Source organism: Chroicocephalus ridibundus, chromosome 3, assembly GCF_963924245.1.
Source record: "Chroicocephalus ridibundus chromosome 3, bChrRid1.1, whole genome shotgun sequence".
Taxonomy (NCBI): Eukaryota; Metazoa; Chordata; class Aves; order Charadriiformes; family Laridae; genus Chroicocephalus; species Chroicocephalus ridibundus.
Genome location: NC_086286.1, coordinates 101,451,212 through 101,472,196, shown reverse-complemented (window position 1 = coordinate 101,472,196; position 20,985 = coordinate 101,451,212). Strand labels below are relative to the sequence as shown.

The 20,985-nt window shown below is 41.6% G+C and overlaps 1 long non-coding RNA gene across 1 annotated transcript; it reads right to left on the bottom strand.

Annotated features, from left to right (window-relative positions):
• Positions 1-1,395: 1,395 nt before the first annotated feature.
• LOC134513028 (uncharacterized) lies at positions 1,396-20,985 on the bottom strand. The gene is made up of 3 exons (XR_010070298.1): positions 20,778-20,985; positions 12,166-12,286; positions 1,396-1,532 (listed from the first exon to the last, which is right to left on the bottom strand). It is a non-coding gene; the product is annotated as an uncharacterized LOC134513028 (long non-coding RNA).

The window sequence follows — 20,985 nt, the reverse complement described above, 5'->3', positions numbered from 1 at the left end:
GAGGCCAACACCCACCTCTCTCCAACCTCCTTTCAGGGAGTTGTAGAGGGCAATGAGGTCTCCCCTCAGCCTCCTCTTCTCCAAGCTAAACATGCCCAGCTCCCTCAGCCTCTCCTCATGTGACCTGGTCTCCAGACCCCTCAGCAGCCTGGCAGCTCTCCTCTGGACACGCTCCAGCACTTCAATGTCCCTCTTGTACAGAGGGGCCCAGAACTGAACACAGGACTCGAGGTGGGGCCTCACCAGTGCCGAGTACAGAGGCACCATCACTTCCCTGCTCCTGCTGGCCACGCTAGTCCTGATACAAGCCAGAATGCTGTTGGCCGCCTTGGCCACCTGGGCACGCTGCTGGCTCATGTTAAGCTGGCCGTCCACCAGCACCCCCAGGTCCTTTTCTGCTGGGCAGCTTTCCAGCCACTCTTCCCAAAGCCTGTAGCGTTGCTTGGGGTTGTTGTGACCGAAATGCAGGACCCGGCCCTTGGCCTTGTTAAGCCTCATACCGTTGGCCTTGGCCCATCAATCCAGGTCCCTCTGTAGAGCCTTCCTACCCTCAAGCAGATCAACACTCCCACCTAGTTTGGTGTCATCTGCAAACTTACTGAGGGTGCACTCAATCCCCTCATCCAGATCCTCGATAAAGATATTAAACAAAACTGGCCCCAGAACTGAGCCCCGAGGGACACCACTGGTGACCGGCCGCCAAGAGGATGTCACCCCATTAATCACAACTCTCTGGGCGCGGCCATCCAGCCAGTTTTTAACCCAGCGAAGAGCACACTTGTCTGTGCCATGATTCGCCAGCTTCTCCAGGAGAATGCTGTGGGGGACAGTGTCAAAGGCCTTACCAAAGTCCAGACAGACAACGTCCACAGCCTTCCCCACATCCAGAAGGGGGGTCACATGGTCAATAGAGCAATCAGAAAACTCTCAGGCAGAATTGTCAAGAAAACTGCTGCAGGGTCAATTTGCTATGAAATCTATATATTTTTACTTTAATTCACACTGAATTAAACTGGATAAATCTGCTGCAAATAAAATGACACCTTGTATTTGATTAAGTGTACAGACAAATATGTACCAAATGTGTTTACCTTACTCAGTAAAAAACAATGTTAAAATAAACTGTTGGTATTTTTTATATAAGGCTACAGTACCCTTCCTCCTTCCTTCCAGCTTCACTTGTGGCTGACAGCTTCAGAGTCCTCTCTAGGCTCTGCCTCAATGCTCTCCAACGAAGATCTAATTTTCTCTGAAGTTCTCCTAAAGTCTTATGGTTTGAACAGTCTGAAGGGTGTTAATTATTGTGGGGACAACTTTTAAGTCACAACGAAACAGTTCTTTACCCAGACTGTACGGTCCATCCAAAGCACATCCCATGCAGTGTTCCTTCTGAGCCTCTAACGCGGGGTGAGGAAGAAGTGGCCTCTTGGGATTATGTTCCCTTGTTGGAGACACTGGAGCAGGGACTCGGAAGCCACAGGGGGAAGTCGGGTTGTTGATGCTCTGCCTGGAAAACTGAGGCACGGGTTTGTCTGGGGAGCAGAGCAGAGGGAGGAGAACTAGAAAGCATATCTTGGCTGCATGCAGTTTTATCGAAAGCTTTGCCAGATCCTTGGGGTATGTACTTACCAAGCCTCCAATTAATTAAGACTAACTTATTTGTGACTAACAGTGCAGATTGTAACAACTGAGAAAATGCAGAAATATGCAAAGTCGTTAATTGTACTATAAAAATAACACAACATAACAACATGTTTTCTGAGTTCTTATTTAGTGTATTAATCAAGAATGGATAAAATTCACTCATTCCCTGTGAAGGAGTGAGATATTAATAGAAAATTAATAAATTAATAAATATACAGTCCTGAGAGTAGTTATGATTCTTTCTATGCCTACATAGTTGTTTCTATTGTTCTGAATGTATTGTATCTTATACCTTAAAATGCTATAGGCTTATTTTAAATAACTGCTGAAAAGAGTAACAAATATGAGTTATTTGATAAAAAAGTTGATTCCTATGTCCCGGTAGCTGACCTGTCTTTTGTACTTTCTCCATAATGCTGGGGTTTTGTACATTTGCTATCAAGTAACTGTAGATTTCTTAGGATTTTTTGTGTTTATACAAAATGATGAGCTTGGTGGGAAATTTATGTATATTCAAGTTGGTGTATATGTTTCATAAAAATTGAATTATCGTAAGGAAATAATTTGCTCTGGGAACACATTAATTGAGTTAAAATGTTATTAGTTCAAGCCTCCTGTCTCTGCTCAAGTAACATGAATCCTGTTTTTACCGGTCTGCTGGAAGGGCACACTGGAGGGATAAAAGATTTGAATTCAATCAGGCACAAGAGGAACGTGAACTAGATTTCAGTTTTCCAAATTTTAACTGTAAGCACTGGGCAAGTAAGCATAAAGAACTGCCAAGATGCTGCCTCATGCTTTGTGTGAGGTTGGAAGCTCACCAGATGATGACTCCTAGGGCAAATGGTGCATACTGTTCTTGTCTCCCTGTCCTCGGGGGCAGACAGCTCATACAACATGATGGCAAAAGTGGTCTGTGATGTGAGAGCTTAACTCTTCACCCTTTTCACCCTTGTACCATGTAGGTTTTTAGCACACTTTCTGTTTATTTATCACCTGATTGGCATATGCCTTGTGATTGCATCAACATATTCTGTATAGGGAGCTGTGCCCATCACTGCACCTTGGCTTCTAATTTGCCCTTGCTGTGCCTGCTGCCAGTGAAGCTGCCAAATTTCAGCTATGCAGGGCTATTTGAGGACCACCAGCATCCTATAGGCTAGGGCAGATGGGTAGAGTTTGTCACCACAGACCTCATCTTCACCCAAAACACTGAGTGTAGCCAGTGCTATTTCAGATGGGACAGTGCCCTTTATGTCCTCCACTCTATTATCCAGCAGGGATTTTGGGTGAGAAGCCAGCAGCCTTTCATGGAACCATATTGTCTTCCATTTTGGGGATGAGTAGTGCTGAGCTTAGGAAAAGAAGGGCTGTATCCTGAATGTTGTAGCCACTTCACTGCAGCGAAAGCACGCATCCGTCAGAGCTGCTGTCACATTGCCATGAAAACAGGACAGAAGCCATCGTTTTCTATGGTGCCGAGCCAGTCCAAACATCTGCATTTTGGCTGAGGGCTAGTTTGGTGGCAGCGAATCCACTACTGCTTCATAGTATTTAAAATCATTTTACAGCCCTCCAAGGACACACATCACCTCAGAAATGAAAGAAAATATATAGGAAGATACCTAATTGGAAGATAAGGTCTATGCTATGAAATAGGCATATCCCTATGGAGATACCTTTTTTTTCTCTGCTCCCTTTCTCTCCCCTTCTTGGTAGTGGATATTCAAAAGGGGATATAAAAAACCTCACAAACATGTTAAGAGAGTTAGATGTTGTGAGTTCAAACCCTTTCCAGCTGCAGTATGACTGGAACCCAGGGCGTCCCAGGACCTGGGTGAGTGCTCAAAAATTTCAGCTTTGTGGAAGACCTTATTCTCCAAAGGCAGGTGATTTGTTGAATCCTGAGTAAATGAAGACACTTTAAAATGGGAATTGTTTTTGCCTGTCTAAACCCATTAAAATAGGCCCATGGAGGAGGGCTGGTAAGGATGGTGCCCCGCCACCTCACTGTCACCCCGACTCCCAGGTCATCTTCTCTGGGGAGCAGCCTGCTCTTTGCTTCTCACATACAATTCATGGAAGACTTTTTTTTCATCTCAGCCTTTTATCCTTTCTTAATCTGTATTATTTGTTTGGTTTTTTGCTGGGCTGTTTCGATGCATCTAGATTTTATAGTGGACTAGGACTGAGAATATGTATCTATCATCTAGCTGATTTTAGGAAAATAATTAGAATTGCTCATAAAGGAGAGTTATATAGAAGATTTGTGGTCTGAGAGTAAAGTAGATCTTCTAGTGCTTTGGAAATATCTGTCTAAGAAATCAGAAATCACAGCAGAGGGAAAAAAGTGCCTGAAAACCATGAAACCATAAGTCACTCCTAAATATCATCTCAAAGACTTACTTTTCCTGTTCTCTGTTTCACATTCATACATTGCTTATTGTATGGCCGGTTGCAGCTGAGATGGAGTTAGAGGTCTTACCTCAGTATTCATTTCAGACGTTCACGTGCATTGCCAGGTTACTATAAACCTCAGAAAAGTTCACAAGTTATTTTCCTAAAATGTCTGTTGGAGTCAGCTATATAACTTAACCTCTCAATGGAAAATATACATTGACAAAACTGGTGTCAACTAAAATGCCATTGAAACGAGGAGGAAATTACGGCATAGCTTTTCAGTGTGAGACGTGGTAACCTGGTAGAGCGCTGAGTTTGCCTTACACAAGTAGGTTGTCTATAGCTCCTGGCAACAGAGGGATTGACTTTCTCTGCCAACTCTCTCTGCTGTTGAAATAAATACAGCTCATGCTCAACTTCCTAGCGGCATGGTGAGTCGCTGAATGCCTGCTAAACGAGCAGATCATAGCTTCAGAGGAAGCGGTAAGTAACTAATATGTGGAAATCCACCATTGACTGACACGTCAAAATACTTTGGGATGAAAAAAATAATCCCTCCTCTGGTATCAGTCGTGTTCAGAATTGTATTTAGCCAAGCATAACTATGTGGTGATTTTGCTAGATTAGAGATGAGATTATTTACTTTGAAAATGTGAGGGTTTGTACAGGAGGGTATCACCCCATCCAAATTCCAAGTCTACCCCTTAGCAGTACTGTTCATTTGGGGATACACTGCGCTTCCTAAATTTTCCTAAGTCCCCAGGAACACAGCACCCAGATGACATTGCTTATCTCCATTATTAACAAATTCACCTTTGTAAATTCTGCTGTCAGAAAATGGAAAGAACCTGTTCTTTGAGCCCAAGTTGTATTTTGAGACCCCACTATTATGCTAAACCCCTTTATTCTGACACGGCATCCATTACCTGAGGTGTCTGTCCCATATGGGCTCAGGGATAAAATAAAAGCCTTGTATTTTTTCCCTCTCCGTTTCATACACTCTTGCTCCCTGAGTGTACTGAGGGCTTTGGCTTTATTACTGGATTACTTTTCAAGCTTTCCTCCCCCTAGAAAGGCTGACGAAACTCAGTAAGTGCCAATGCGGGTCTGGGAAGTCTGAACAGTTGGGATAACTAATCTACTTTGGGGGTTGTCTTTTAGAGCTTTGCTGCAGTACGGCCTTCAAAAATAAGAGCAAAGACATTGAGCTCCATAAATAAAATCTTCTCAAAAATCAGTAAAATGTTCTTCAGGAAAAGACTTTTAAATAACAATGTTATACTGAATATCTCCATCCCTCAAAGGAAGAATAAAAGTAAAATGTACTAGCCAAATGGCAACGATCGAGAGCCAAATATATCTCTTTCTCATTATATGAGGTTTCTAAAAGGTGACTGGGAATCTAGGGAATGCATTTTTATTGTAGAGTGGCAGGAGAAAATTAAAAACCAGCTCTATTAAATGTTCTCACTAGCTTAATTAAGAGACATATAACGAAGCACTTCATCTGGCTGGCTTTTACAGCCAATGGCAATAGCAAGTCTTTTAAAAAGAGAATAAAACAGAGAAAAGGAAATATTGCATCTACACGTTGTGTGGGGTGAAGCTGTGGCATAAAGAGGATCGATTATCTTGAAATTTCATGTGTAGAAAATGGAAAAGAATTGTTGGTGGCCCCTTTTCGACTTAGAACTTTGCTATTTATCTTGAAGTCACAATAATTTTTGAGCTGCTTATTTTCATGCCTATTTACTGATACTTAATACCTTCAGGTAAGTATCAGTCTTCCTTAGTAACCTCTGTGTGCTTCCAGAGTGCATATTCTTGCTCGTCACTTAGACACCACCCACTAAACATACTCAGTAACAGTATTGACTGTCTTTTCACAATGATTATACGTAAAGAAGAATCTTTGACAACTGAAACAAAATATTTACCTCACTTTAAAGACCAGTAAATGCATTAGAAACAATTGAAGGAAGTTAGGGCAGGTTGTGGCATGCCTACGAAGAAAGAAATCAATGAGTTGCATTTATATGGTAGATCAAAATGAAGGCATTATTCTGCAGGAGGTGGAATTAGGAAGGTGGTGTAGGTAAGCTTAACTTGTATGGGCAAGTTCAAATCAGTAGCAAAGTTTGGGTTTTAGTATCACAAGGCAGAAGGGAAAATATGGGCTCTGAAAATCTCTTTTTTAACATTGAGTATTGCTCCTGACAAAAGGTTTAAAATAGAGTTTATGTATTTAGGCGAAGTAGATTCAGGTTGTCAAGTGTAATTATCAATTGGAAAAAGACCAAATTAAAAACCAGAAAATGCGAAAAAGATTACAGAAATGCAAAAAGGTATTATGAACATGCTAATAAAGTTATTTCATTGGCAGTCCCCTTTTTGTTATGTTTCATAATATCAGCGAATGAAGATTTTGTTACATTCTCCCAATGTTTAAGTAAATTGAGGACTGGTAAACATGATGCACAGGTGAGACAGTGAGTCTTTGCTTTACTTAAACATTATGAAGATTAGAACCAAATCTTCACTTGTGTGCTTTAGGATTTTCTTCTCTGGCATACTCTACAGAAATAAAGAGCATAATTTTGACAATCGGGCAGGCTATGTTTTAACCCCCATTATGCAGAAGCTTAAATTCTGTCAGAAAAAGAAAAGAAAAAGCAACCTTTATTCAGTGGGCTGATAAACACCATTAACTCCTAGGGGAGCTGAGCAGGGACTCTGCTACCAGGGCACTTTGTATTCTTCAGCCCTTGGCCCAGATTCATCCCCTCCTGCCCATAAATGTGGACATCTAAATCGGGAACTCTTTGTACAGGTGTCAGAAAAAGACAGACATATAGGGAAAGAGCAATTCCAATAACATTCAAAATTGTTCTGTGGGTCTGCTTATTCCCTCCATTGATTACAGAATCACTGAATGGTTGAGGCTGGAAGGGACCTCCAGAGGTCATCTGGTCCAACCCCTCTGCTCGAGCAGGGCCACCTAGAGTGGGTTGACCAGGACCATGTCCAGATGGGTTTTGATTATTTCAAAGGATGGGGACTCCACAGCCTCACTGGGCAACCTGTGCCAGTACTCAGTCACCTTCACAATGAAACAGTGTTTCCTGATGTTCAGAACCTCCTGTGTTTCAGTTCGTGCCCACGTTTCCTCTAGTCCTGTCATTGGTCACCTCTGAAAAGAGTCTGGCTCTGTCCTCTTTGCACCCTCCCTTCAGGTATTTATATGCACTGGTAAGATCCCCCTGCGCCTTCTCTTCTCCAGGCTGAACACTCCCAGGTCTCTCAGCCTCTCCTCATAGGAGAGATGCTCCAGTCCCTTCATCATCTTTGTGGTGCTATGCTGGACTCTCTCCAGTAGTTGTCTTTCTTGTACCAGGGAGCCCAGAACTGGACACAGCACTCCAGGTGTGACCCCACCAGTGCTGAGCAGAGGGGAAAGATCACCCCCCTCTGCCTACTGGCAGCACTGCTTCTAATGCAGCCCAGGGTAACGTTAGCCACCTTCGTGGCATGGGCACACTGCTGGCTCATGATCAACTTTGTGTCCACCAGGACATCCAGGTGTTTTTCTGCAAAGCTGCTGTCCAGCTGGGTGGCCCCAGCATGTACTGGTGCCTGGGGCTGTTCTTCCCCAGGTGCAGGACTTTCCACTCCCCGTTTTTGAACTTCATGAGGTTCCTGTCAGCCCATTTCTTATTTATAAGAAATTTATAAGAAACAGAGAAATAAGAAATATTTTTTTTTATAAATAAGAAATTATTTAGACAATGAAAGATTATAGAGGAATGATGTATTTGCTCTATTTCTCTTTCCCTAGGGCAGAGCATCTATGCCTAAGTTATTCCTGATAGATACTTGTCTTGTTTAGTGTTAACAAGCTCCAGTAATGAAATCTTGATGAGTCCCCCCAGGCACTTCTTTACTATGAGAAGGTTTCTCCTTATGTCTACTCTGAAATTTTCCTTGCTGTGATAATTGCTTTTCCTCCATGATGGTTTTTGAAAATCATCAGGTTCTCACTCTTCCCTATCAGTCTTCTCTTTATTAAGCTAAACAACCAACTTCATTATGTTTTTGTGATTTTAGATCTTTGACTGTATTTGTTTTTGGACTCTCCAGAAATACGGACTCTCCATGCTTCTTCAAATATGATGACCAGCTGCAAAACCATGTTCACGGCCTCACTTGTGGGCTTGTGGGCTGGGCTTTTCGTGATGGCTCCTTCTGAAATTCCACTCCCATCCCCACTCCCCCCCCCCAGAAAAAAACCCCACACACCACAAAAGAAGCTGAACTACTCATTGTGCTCACCAAATTCAGTGAAGCTTCATGCAAGTTTCATCATAACAATGCAAAAGAAAGAGACCTGGAGGGATCGTTTGGCTTGGAGTAGAAAAGCTCAAGCTTGCTTCCTATATCTCTAAAATAGTATGTATCAGCTATCCCCCTCTACTCTGCCCTGGTGAGGCCGCACCTGGAGTACTGTGTCCAGTTCTGGGCTCCCCGGTTCAAGAGGGACAGGGAACCACTGGAGAGGGTGCAGCAAAGGGCTACTGAGATGATCAGGGGACTGGAACACCTCTCTTATGAAGAAAGACTGAGGGATTTGGGTCTCTTCGGTCTGGAAAAAAGAAGAGTGAGGAGGGATCTTATCAACGCTTATAAATACTTAAAGGGTGGGTGTCAGGAGGATGGGGCCAGGCTCTTTTCAGTGGTGCCCGGGGACAGGACAAGAGGTAATGGGCACAAACTTGAGCATAGGAAGTTCCACCTAAACATGAGGAGGAACTTCTTTCCTTTGAGGGTGGCAGAGCCCTGGCACAGGCTGCCCAGAGAGGTGGTGGAGTCTCCAACTCTGGAGACATTCCAAACCCGCCTGGACACGTTCCTGTGCAACCTGCTGTAGGAGACCCTTCTCTGGCAGGGGGGTTGGACTAGATGATCTCCAGAGGTCCTTTCCAACCCCTGCCATTCTGTGATTCTGTGATTCTCTAAGTGTGATTTCAAGCTGTGTCTATGTAACATTGTTTCTTTGCAGTCCATCTGCAGATAACTTCATACGTTCACGGCATAAAAGCAAGGGTGAGCATCCAGTTGAAATTTATCATTTTGACTACCTCTGTACTCAGCAGAAAGAGGGAGGACTCCTGGTGGGTGATTCATCTTGGGATAAAGTAAGTGTCAAAAATACACTGGAGATCTTTTGCTCTCTGAGACCTCTCTCTCTCCAGTAACCACTGAGGCAGCCAAGTCAATTAGCTTAAACCAGGCACTTAAGCTTTAGATGCCTAAATTAGGTGAGTGAAAGTAATTAGCAACAATATTCTGTTTCAGAAATTCTCATTGCTACTGAAAAAAAAACAACAGCTACTGCAAAAGATGACTTCATGAAATATTATCCTGCTGGCTGCATTGTCCAGTGTAACTGAACAAAAATGCTTGTAAAAACAAAATAGGCACAGTTGTGGGCTATCTACTCAATGAGCTATACACACATGTCACAACTCATTACCTGTGGTGAATCTGCTAGAAATGCCAAGGGTTGAATCACTGCAGTATGAGCAAATCAAGTGGTAGGAATTGGCTGGTTTTGCAGAGATTAAGAAGTAATATAAAACATCATGTTGAAAAAGACGTGCTTCAATCAGGCAACTGCAGCACAGACTCAGAAATGTGCAATTTCTCTCAGTTTACACAATTACCAGTGTTTTATACAACACATAATCCATGGATTTGATTGTTCGATAAATTACTGAGGTTGAGAGTCCAGCAGATTTCAGAAATAAGCACACGTCAATTGTTACGGTCCCTATTTTGAGCTGATTTGTTTGGGCATGTGTAGCCTCAAGCAGGATATGGACAACTTACAAGTACTAAGCAAGTGCTTATTGACTTACACAAAAATTAGCTTGGATTTAATGACCTCTTAGGTTAAGGATCAATACGCTCGCTGCTCCAGATATGGCACCCAGGGTGTTTGCTGCCCAGCCAGGCATCAGTCATGAGGAGGAGGCCAGGCTGATCCCACGGCTCCCCGCAATGGATCTACAGGGCTGCTGGGCCACCTACCACCAGCACCACCAACACTCATGACACTGGTGACTTGACCCAGGAGCTCCTGACTTGTCCCTGGGCTGACAAGCCTCCCTCTCTTTTTTAATTTAGGGTTATACACCTTTCCATGCCGGTGTTTTCCCTCTTGAATCCTTGAGCTGCTAACAATCTTGACTCACCAGTTCTAGCTCTACCTCTGATTTTTATTTTTCTTGTCTCTGTACAGCCTCACAGCTCATTTTTGGCAGTCTGAGCAGAGGTTGTGCAGCTGTGGTGTCAGAGCTGGCCCGTGGCTCCTTGGTGCACAGACTGTGAAAGCCCTGGTGATGGGGGAAGCTTGCAGCAGGGTACGGAAAGAAAGCTACGGGGTTTACTAAACAATATATACATTATTAAGGTAATGGGAGAGTGTGAATTTGGAAAGGGCGCAAGATGCCATTCTTCAGGGCACGCACCAGCTAAACAGGAAAGTTAGGAAGAAACTGTCCTTATATATCAGTTCCTCCATGACTGCTTACCTCATGGATTCTGTGGAAATTTCCTTTGCAGCATCTGGTACCAATCATAGTCAGAAACAGATCGGATTAAGTAGATGCTTGGGCTGCTCCTGTATTTGCAACTCCTGCACGTTGTATAGATGCATGTGTGTAAAAAGACCTACAACCAACCTCCGTTTGGCATTGCCCTGACGGTAGTGAGTAGGCAGGTGTAGAAAGTGATTGTAAAAGACGTGTCAATGGCTCCTGATGTTTTTCATCAAATAGTTCAACATTTCATTTATCAACCTTCCAGATGGAGAACAACCCACTTTTACTTCATTTGCAGAAGGATATCTATCTGTTCACATTTTTATATCACATTTTTATATAACTGATGTCCTTGGTGATGGTTGCTATGAAAGAATATTTGTGCTTTAATCCAATGTCCCACTTATGGGGCTAGTGCATAGATGATTGCTTTAGATTCAGATTTTCTACTTTTGTAGCTTTAGATTTCTTTCAATACCAAGGCTCTTTGCCTAGTGACTGGTTTTCAGTCATCTTAGCAAGGCTAGGAGTTAATTTTTATCTTTCTTATTTATTATAGTACTGTGTCCAGCTCTGGAGCCCTCAGCACAAGATGGACATGGACCTGTTGGAGCGGGTCCAGAGGAGGACCACAAAGATGATCAGAGGGGTGGAGCAGGAGCACCTCTCCTATGAGGACAGGCTGAGAGAGCTGGGGTTGTTCAGCCCAGAGAAGAGAAGGTTCCAGGGAGACCTTATAGCAGCCTTTCAGTACCTAAAGGGGGCTTATAAGAAAGATGGGGACAGACTTTTCAGTTGCACTGGAACAACAGTTTGTGTGCTCACAATGTGAACTGGATTTGAACTCAAATAGTGTTCAAAAAGCACTAAGTTTTTTTCTTAAAGTCAAATCAGTTAGTTCCCTGATCTGCTTCACAGCATGGCACATCATCACACGGGGATAAAAGAAAATGTCTATGCTACCGTCACTGCGGAGTTTATCATCATGTGAAACCATGGTGTGAGAAACCACGTGAGATATGGAATATTCTACAGAACTGGATTCTGGTAGTCGTAATCCTTAAGGACCTTCCAATAAAATACCTTCTTCCGTAAGACGTACAAGAGAACTGAGAAAGCGGTATTGTGGCAAAATATCTTGGTTTTGCCTCAGAAACGATGTGCTATAAGTTTGCAAGATGGGCACCATATGACCTATCAGCGTTGTCCCCATTCCATGCGACATTTTGTGGCGAAGACAAGGACCCACTATTTGCGTTGCAAATACTGTCCACACAGCTGATCTCTGCTGACTGCCTTTGCAGACTGTTGCTAATGCAACTGCAGAAGAAGGATTCTCTATTTGAGTTGGTAATGGCAGTGAATGATTCTTTCTATACTAATAAAAGTAGATTCAAAATAATATAGATCGAAATAAAATAATATAGATAGATAAACATCTCAAAGATGGTAAACATTCAACACATCTGAAAACCGTCAACTAAGTAGATGAAAGAGGCCCAGATAAATGAGTGTGGCTCACCGGAGGCAAGACAGCAGAAATCATCCGTCACTTTTGATAGCCACTACTTAGCTAATCAGTGTCCAGGGTATGCTCAGCACATGTACTGTCTTCTTCTGGCAGCAAGGAAGAAAAGAAGCACCTAGGAAACAAGAATGAGGAAGAGGGTGAGGTTGTTGTGTGTGAAATGGAGCAGAGGGCTGTGGGCATGCTAGGGGAAAGAAAAGATGGTGATCCATAAAAAGCCAAATTGTATGTGTTCTCCTAATCACAGAATAAGTGCTGTACTTCTAATGCCGTAGAGAGTTCAGGAATTACGCCAGGTCCCAAATGCTTCAGGGAGATCTTCTTTATTCAATGACGTGTTCTCAAAGCCTGTGTTGGTCACTCTCCCTTCCCAGCTGGAACAAAGCTACTCAAACATCCAGCTCTACACCACAGCAGGCACTGCTACCTTCATAGCTACCCAGAGCTGGAATTAATAGTTTTGAAACATCTGTGTGAGGTAATGGGGACAGAGAGGAATGGATAACACAGCTTGGTTTTTTTTTCCCTTCTGTTTTTAGTTTATTTAAATTCTCGAGTGGATCTAAAATTCCAGAAATAGTGTTATTAATGCCTGTAACAAATACAAGACATGCTATCTTGTCAGGTTTGCTCTCCTGAACTTTTGGTCTATTTATCTTATAATTGCAATGAGTAAGCCAAAAACTGAGATGAGAAACTGGGCAACCACGTGACACTTCAATGAATCTTTCATGAATCTTTTATGTGAAAAAAGAAAATTCCTTACTTACGTTTCTAAACTTTCAGGGATTATTAAAATGCAATGAAATGGGAAAATGTGAATTATTCGCAATTAATTTATTCTTTGTTTTTCTTTGTCTTGACAGTAAAATTAGGTAACAGATATCCACTGTAACACTTTGAGGTTCTCACTGCAATCTGTGAGGAATGCTTCACTTAGAAGTAGCTGGTTTTATTAGTATGGCAAAAGAGATAAAAATAATGGATTGTCAAGCGCTTAATTTTATAAAATTTGCTTCAAATTCAGTATTTATTTTGACAATATTTTCTAAGCACATTTAAATGCCTTTTTCCTTAAAATAATGTATTGTTCAAAGGTTAGAATTTCAATTTTTTTGGGGGGGGGATGTTGATGAAGCAAGCCTCACAATTCAAATCCCTATTTAAAATAATACCAGCGCGGAATAGATGCTGCGCTTCTTAATCTTCTACCACTGTAAATGTGTGCAATAAGAAATAGCAATGCTTTGCCTCCCAGGGTGAGGATGGAGGTGTTTTTACAATATTAGTCACAGAACTTATTGCATATCAAACTATTATTGGTGCATTTTGAGATGCTGATGCCATGACATCTTTCAGACATGCCGGTCTGTGCATTTATAATGAATTGCTTCTCCAGGAGTCCAGGAGCATGGCTCCTACGCTCCACTGCAATACTAACAACGATAAGAAGGAAGAAAGATATCTTGCTGCCTTTAAACAAATGTTGTCAGCTAAAAATGTATCCAGCATACATAAAGCCTATTCCCTCTTTTTTTTTTTTTTTTTGAAAAAGCCAGTTTCAGATAGTTGAAGAAATCTGAGTAACTCAGATTTCTCTAGTCAGGCTTGTGTACCAGGCACAGCTGGACTCCAGACACTGACTCATTCTCCAATTACCACTACGCAGCTTTTCTTCCAACAGTCCCTCTTCTGCCAATAAATCTTCCAGCTTCCCATAATGTACTGTCAGGCTGAGATCATGTCAATGTAGACATAAAAACTAAATCTACGTCCACGCCCATAAGGAGGAAAACAAGGCAAGAAATTTGGAACACCCATAAAAGAAAAAAAAAAAAAACAACTGGGAAACATACAGACAACTTTAGAACTTCTTTGTACAGACCACAGTAGAAATATTCTGCATCTGTGTTTACTAGGCTGCCCTCTGTAAGTCTTCTGTATCTCTTTTGCAAGCGGGAGAGGAAAGCAATTTATACTTAAGAAAGGCTACTCTTAGTTAAAAGCAACAAGACAACAAAATTTGACTTTGTAAGATGTTACAGCCAAGCTATAGGGAAAAAACCCCCACATTTTGGTAAATATAAGAAAATAGACAGTGGTCTCTACCAGCCTAGTCTTGCTGTCATATGTGAAAAAATAACTATTGATCTAAAGGACTGTTTGCAACATCTTGCTGCAAACTTCAGATGTGTAATATGTTCCACGTTCTTGTGACCACAGCATGTGGGCTTTACTAAGCTTTGGCACAACCAGATCCCCCTTTTACTTCAAATTTACTCCAGAAAATTTGGATTTGAGTTTAACTGAAAGATCCCAAGATTTGTTCTTTCCTAAACCAGGTATCTTAGATCAATTTTAGTTGTACAGATCCATACGGTGGATGAAATTCTATGGCCTGTTGTATGTAGGCAGTTTAAATATATTTTCTTCCAGCTCTAAAATCTATTGAAAAACAAAGCAGAAAAAGTAAATCATAGAGTGCATTCTATTTTTTCTAATTGTGTGACCAGTCTCTTTCTGTAGACCACCACTAAGAGCACCTTCCAGTGAACCCATCATCGGTAGACCACAATTTAAAATAGACAATTGTCACTGATGGGAAATGATCTGTCAATCACAAAAGCAATCTAGAAATTGTACTTGTGAATTTCCAGAGCAATCTCATTTTTTAAGGAGTTTTTACAGGTATCCAAAGATTCTAGCCAACTGACTTCTTAGTCCTACACAGCATGGGAAAGATAATACCCCAAAGTAAAAGTGTGGCTAGTAGAGAATCCCAACAGCAAAGACAAATTGTTATAAAAATTTGGTTGGTTTCGCAAAGTCTCAGCCAGGCACTTTTTTCAGTCTTTTCGAAGTTCAAAAATGTCAGGGAGAATGAGTTTCTGACATTTTCTTTGGCTGCCACTGAAAACTCATCTATATTCAGGCTATTACACTTGAACTTTGAAGAGTCTATCATAGCAGTCTTAAAAAACTTTAATGAGTCCAACTTTAGCTTACTGAGGGGGACAGGAACCTTATAAGTGAATGCAGGTATTTTTATACCAGGCTCTGAGGAAAAAGCTCAATAAAAATTATAGAAGTAAAACACGATGAAGAAGGATAAATGAAATGGGAAGTTATGCGAGTCTTTTACCTCTGAAGCCAATAATCTGTAAGAGCAAATGTATTTGTAATTATCTCAAATGTCATTATACCTCCCCCCTGTTCTTTTTATACATCCCATCACGTCACTGAATTTTCAGAAAAGCCCTGTGTCCCATGTGTTCCTTTGTGTTTCAGTACTGTCAGGAGGCTGCACCAGGAAGGTGCCGCTGTTGCCTACTTGGCCTGTGCCTACGTTTGGAGGGGCTGAAGGCTGGGAGGTGGGAGCTCTGCTCCTCTTCCCTGGACAGTCTGAACTGCTTGGATGGCAAAGCTGAGATGGAGCCAGAATGAAGAACAGAGTCTCGACCGCTTCAGCTGCAACTGCTGAACTAAGGGCCTGGAGATGCAGAATAAGCAGGTCAGTAAGTCTGATGCTGGTGAAAAGAGGTGTGGGAAGAAATAGGGTTCCCTGTGGGGCTGTGAGTGAGGGAAAGAAGTGAAATACGATGGCATTATCCAGGACACCAGGCTGGTTGGGGATGGAGTTACTAGTATTACTCCAACTACTGAATTACGGCTACCTACCAGCGAGGGATGTCTGCATATTTGGAGCTGGGGGATCTGCGCAGGCAGTAACAGAAGCACTGCCTATGCAGGAGACAGAGCCGGGGGAGGACATACTGAGGGGATGGGAAAAATGAGCATCGCGAGTTCCTGGGGCCCAGAAACTGTCAGAGTGGACTGAGATGTTGTAAGTGAACTGGGATGGCAGGTGAGGAGACTGCGGAGGTAAGAATAGCAGCCTAGCCAGCATACTTCCGAGGACACCTGGGGCTGTCCCTCCCTTTTTGAGACTCTCCTCCTACAGCTTTGGCTTTCTCAGTGCCCTGTGTAGAATTTTCAGGCTGCATGGGCATACAAAGCAAAACCAAGATGCTCCCAGGCCTGTAAATAAATTAACACCCTTGGCTCTGTTCCCTGAGAGTGTCACCTGCTCCCTCCTGCAAGGCAATAAGATCGGTCGGCATTGGATGAGGAGGCGTGACACGGAGGCTGTGCTGCCCCCTCACCACTTGCCACCAAAGGGCTACTGGCAGCTCTCTCACTGCCGTAAAACTGTGGTTTTTTGTAGGAAATTCTCTGTTCACCTTTGCAAGAGGTCCCTGAGAGATGATACAGTGGACTTTTACACCCTAAGTGTGAGTTACCATCACAGAAGAGCACATTTCCAACTATCTGATTTTCTCATTGTCCTTCTCGTTCCAGTTAATCTTCAACTAATTGGACTTTTTAATCAAAACCAAATGTAGTTTTTCTTTTATTACTCTTCTGGTATATTTAGTTTCTTTCTACTAACAAATATATTATTGTTATGCAGTACCTATTTGTACACCATAGAGGGTTTTGTCCTATGTAGGTTTTTGTACTAGCCTCATCTCTCCACTGTGTGGAAAACTTCTAGGGATACGTGCAATATTATGAATTCATCCCACATGGTTGGTTGTTTCTCTTATACTCTTACCAGAGGGAGAACTGTACGTGAAGTTTAGTGCTTTGTTGCTGTGTGTTATTGCTTTATTTTTAAAAGCATTTCTATTTATTTAACAATTTGTATTTATGATAGAGAAAGGAAGGCAAAGAATTTCTTGCACTTGAAGTGAAAGCATGGAAAACTGGCTCCCCAAGCCCCTGTCATCTTTTACCTTCCTAGAAAGATGCTTTATTCCCAAGGAAAATAATTGTTGGCCTTAATCTTAGGTGATCCTTTGGACATGGAAATGTGTTTGTCCTCAAGAGTAAGAGAAAGGCTTTGCATTCAATAGAGAACCACTACGGGGAACAAAAAAAAAAAAAAAGACAGAAACTTTTCCTAATCAATAAAATACCAAACAAATTTGTTGGAATGCAACAAACTTCAAACTAAAGCACACGAACTAAACCAGTCTGAGAGCTCTTTGTGCTATGTGACCCCACAGCTGTGGACTTTGTAGAAAAAAAAAGTCTTGTGTTGACTTGAGACTTCCAGCCTTTAGAATTGTTGAAAAGATCTCTGAAATAGTAGGTGATTGTAAACTAGAGCAGCTCTAACACATGTGAATTTTCTGCTATTCTAAAACAAGACTTGGCTGGCTCTCTGAAATGCAAAATTCAGCATTTTTTGCTGTGCAACTGACCATTTTCCTGCAGCTAAACTACGCTCATTTTGGTTTATTTCCCTGCTTTCTAGAATCTGCCTATCGGTGCCCATTACTCGGTGCTCTTGCCTTGCAGGGTGAAGGCGGCCGAGTGTGGACTCTCTGTACTATGCAATTGAGAGAGGGAGGAATCAGGAGAGTATTCAGACTGCCAGAAACAGCAAGAAGAATAGGGAGAAATGTCAACAGTGATTTTTAGCTGTGATGACTGCTATTGTAACCATTGTACCTGCTTAACCGATCTTTGCTTTACTCTACTTTCAGTCTACTTTTGCCTAAAGTTTGGTCTAGAGGAACTTCTGCTCTTGAAAGAACTAGCACGGAGCATCAAGTTGTCACAGAGACCAACATATTCATCGTAAATTGGTGAGGCACTCAACACCTCCACATGTACTCAACACTCAATATATAATTACATATCTGCCACCGTTCGTACCCATATTTATCTGCATACAGTTCATTGAGAAGGCAAAACTGCAGGCACTGAAGTGTGTAATACCATGCAGATACCCACATAAGTAATGGGTCTATAAAAACTAAATATGTATACAGAGAACACAGTCACTTTTGAAAGCATTTGGGATGCTATATGCTAGGGAAAAAAAATGCTGCTGCTTTTTTTTGCCATGCATCAATGCCACCTAAATATGACAGTAAGGTATACCAGCTGGATTCATTTGGATTCATTGTGATCCACCCTTGACATTTAACTGTTACCAGATTTGTTATAAAAATGTTAGGTCTTCAATATATCTAATAACCTTGTGGTTTTGAAAGCAGTATGTTGTGAATAATTGTGCAATGGATAAACTCGGTTTATCCAAACTCGGAAGTATAAACGCAGTCATCTCTTCTACTTAGTGTGGCTATATTGTAGGCAATTTTAATGGTGATTTAAAATTTATTAGTCTCAGCTTCTGAAATTTGTTATGCAAAGGTACCATGTAGTTTTCAAAGCTATTAATGTGTGTACCAGATTTCTACATATTCACGTAGGCGATCTGAAGAAAGATTGCCAAGATACTGGTGCCAATAGTTATTCTAGCTCTGTAGTATGAAAATAAATCAACAGTTTTATCAGCAAGCCCTGAATTTTAAGGAGCATTACAGTAGGAACTGATGTCCAGAGTGCTGGAGGATGGGATTGGGGTTTTACATTCTGAGGCTACATTCTGCTTCCAGTGAAACCAATGCAGTTTTAGACAAGACTTAATGGGGAGAGGAGCCTTTATTGGAACATTTCACCGTTATTTTTCAATAAGCTAGTCGGTGTTGCTTCTTTAGCTCAACTGCCACAAAGCCTCAGCCAAAGGAAATGGTAGAACATGACAAAAGCGATATAAAGAAAAAAATACTAAGAACTAAGACAAAGTAATATATTTAGTTTCTAGTAGGAAGGTGGCTCAAGAATGAGCTAGCATGTTAATCATCTTCATCTCGTATGTCTTACTCAGGCAACTTCCTATTAATTTGGGATTATGCTTGCGTAAGCCTAGACATAAGGGTTATGTCTAACTCCTTGTGATGGTATCAAGTCATAACAGGGAACAGGACCTAGTATTACGTACAAGGGAGACTCTTTTCCCCTAATTTGCAAAAATACTTCAGTTTCCACTCCTGTGCATCGCTTACATTTGAAAAAGACCACAAAACCCAAAACCAGAAAACAAAAAAAAATCCAACCCAACCCAAACTTGAGACAAACAAACGGAAAATACATCAGCTACCCAGGCACCTAAATTTAGGCAGGCTGGATGTCCTTTCGGAGGCCGGCGGGATACCTACCTCTTTCCAAGTATTCCATGGGAAACTATTCCTTTTAAAAGAAGAGCTTAAAAGGTAGGTGCGGGTTTAGTGACTAGATGAGGCAGACCGGCTACCACCCTGGTGTTTATTTTGGGAGTTTTCACTTGCAATGGTGAAAGTGCTCTGGGTAAGTGTAACACGGAGATTTATTAGCAATTGGAAGGCGGCTCACCACTTATGTTTAGGTTGGAATTTTGCAGGCTGTTTTACACAGTGACTGGGTATTCGAAAACTCAGTGTGTGTCAGTACAGAACAGGACATTTTTTCATGATCAAGTCATAGGCTTAATACGGGAAATCCGCCTGGCCAAGTCTGTATTATTCAATAGCCCTAAATAAACACCCAAAAGGCTGAAGAAAATCCTTAAACTGCAGTGGGTTTCTTTTAATAGAGATAGAATAATATTTTGGAACTTTCAGACAATAAGAAAGTCTCCTTGTAAAAAATATTTTAAACCTCCTTTGCCTTATTCTGAATCCTGACGATTAGTGCTTTATATCATTAAAAGAAAAAGATAAAAAAATCCTAGATACATTGCTATGTCTAGTTTTTATGATGGAGAGTAATTCTTTCAGGGTTGGAGAAATTTTTCAATTGCCTACAGATTACTTGATAAGAAAGGATCCTATTCTCTACTGCTATACAGGTAGAAATTTGATTAATCTCAAGAGAGTATTAGAAATGCAGCAAATCTTAAATATTATATGTAACAAATGCATTTTTTTTCTTGTAAATTAGTTTAGTGGTAATCATTTCCACGAAAAGAAAACATCAGTATCTATACAGATAGAAAGACTGAAAAACTTCTTTGCGTGTTTCAGAAGCTCACATTTTAAATATGGTAAAGATAGATATTAGATGAGGAAAAAGAAGATGCTTGTGCAGCAGAATACATTAAGCCTACAAAATAATTCTACTTTCTTAGTCCTCATGCTTGATAGTTCAAACCTTCCCCTGTTTGTTTGGAGACGACGGAGCGGTGGCTGATCTCAAGCTATATTTAAGCTGATCGACCAGGATGTTTGTGTTAACTGGCTGCTTGCTGTTGCTCCACGCACAAAAGAGGCCGAGTTCTGCTTTTCTTTCCCATGGTGGAAATTTGAATCTCTCTCTCTTTCCTTTACCCAGACTCTGATTTCTCAAATTTGTCAGTACTTCTTATCTTTGATGCTTCAGCCCCTCTCTCTAACATTGGTTGAATGCTCAAAAGTTATTAAAGGAAGAGTAACAAAAGAACCCACCTCACTCCCCCAAGCCCCAGCATGGCAGGCAAAATTATTTAAAGCACATGGAACATATTGTAATGGAGTAGAAGAGTGGTATCCTTTTGGAGAAGCCTAGCACAGGCACAGGCAGATTATTCCTTGATATGTAGCCTGAAAAATGATGCTAAGGGATTGAAAATACGATATGTAACAGAACAAGGATGCAGTGAGCATATTCGCTACATCAGCCTAAACATACTGAAGAAGATGCATGCAGTGAGAGGCGGAGGTGGATGATAGACCTACCTGTCAGGATAAATTTAAGAAGATTGTGAAGATGTATCTAGATTTCCTCCGCCTGTGTACCAGAGTCTTGGACAGGGGACTTGGGGAATAAATCCAGGATCTGAAAGCGCTGTATGAGTGGAGCCAGAGAGACTTAGAGTGTCACAAGGGATGTGACCGTCATCACTCCCCACTTAAATAAATTAACACTGAGAGATTGAGAGTGTAT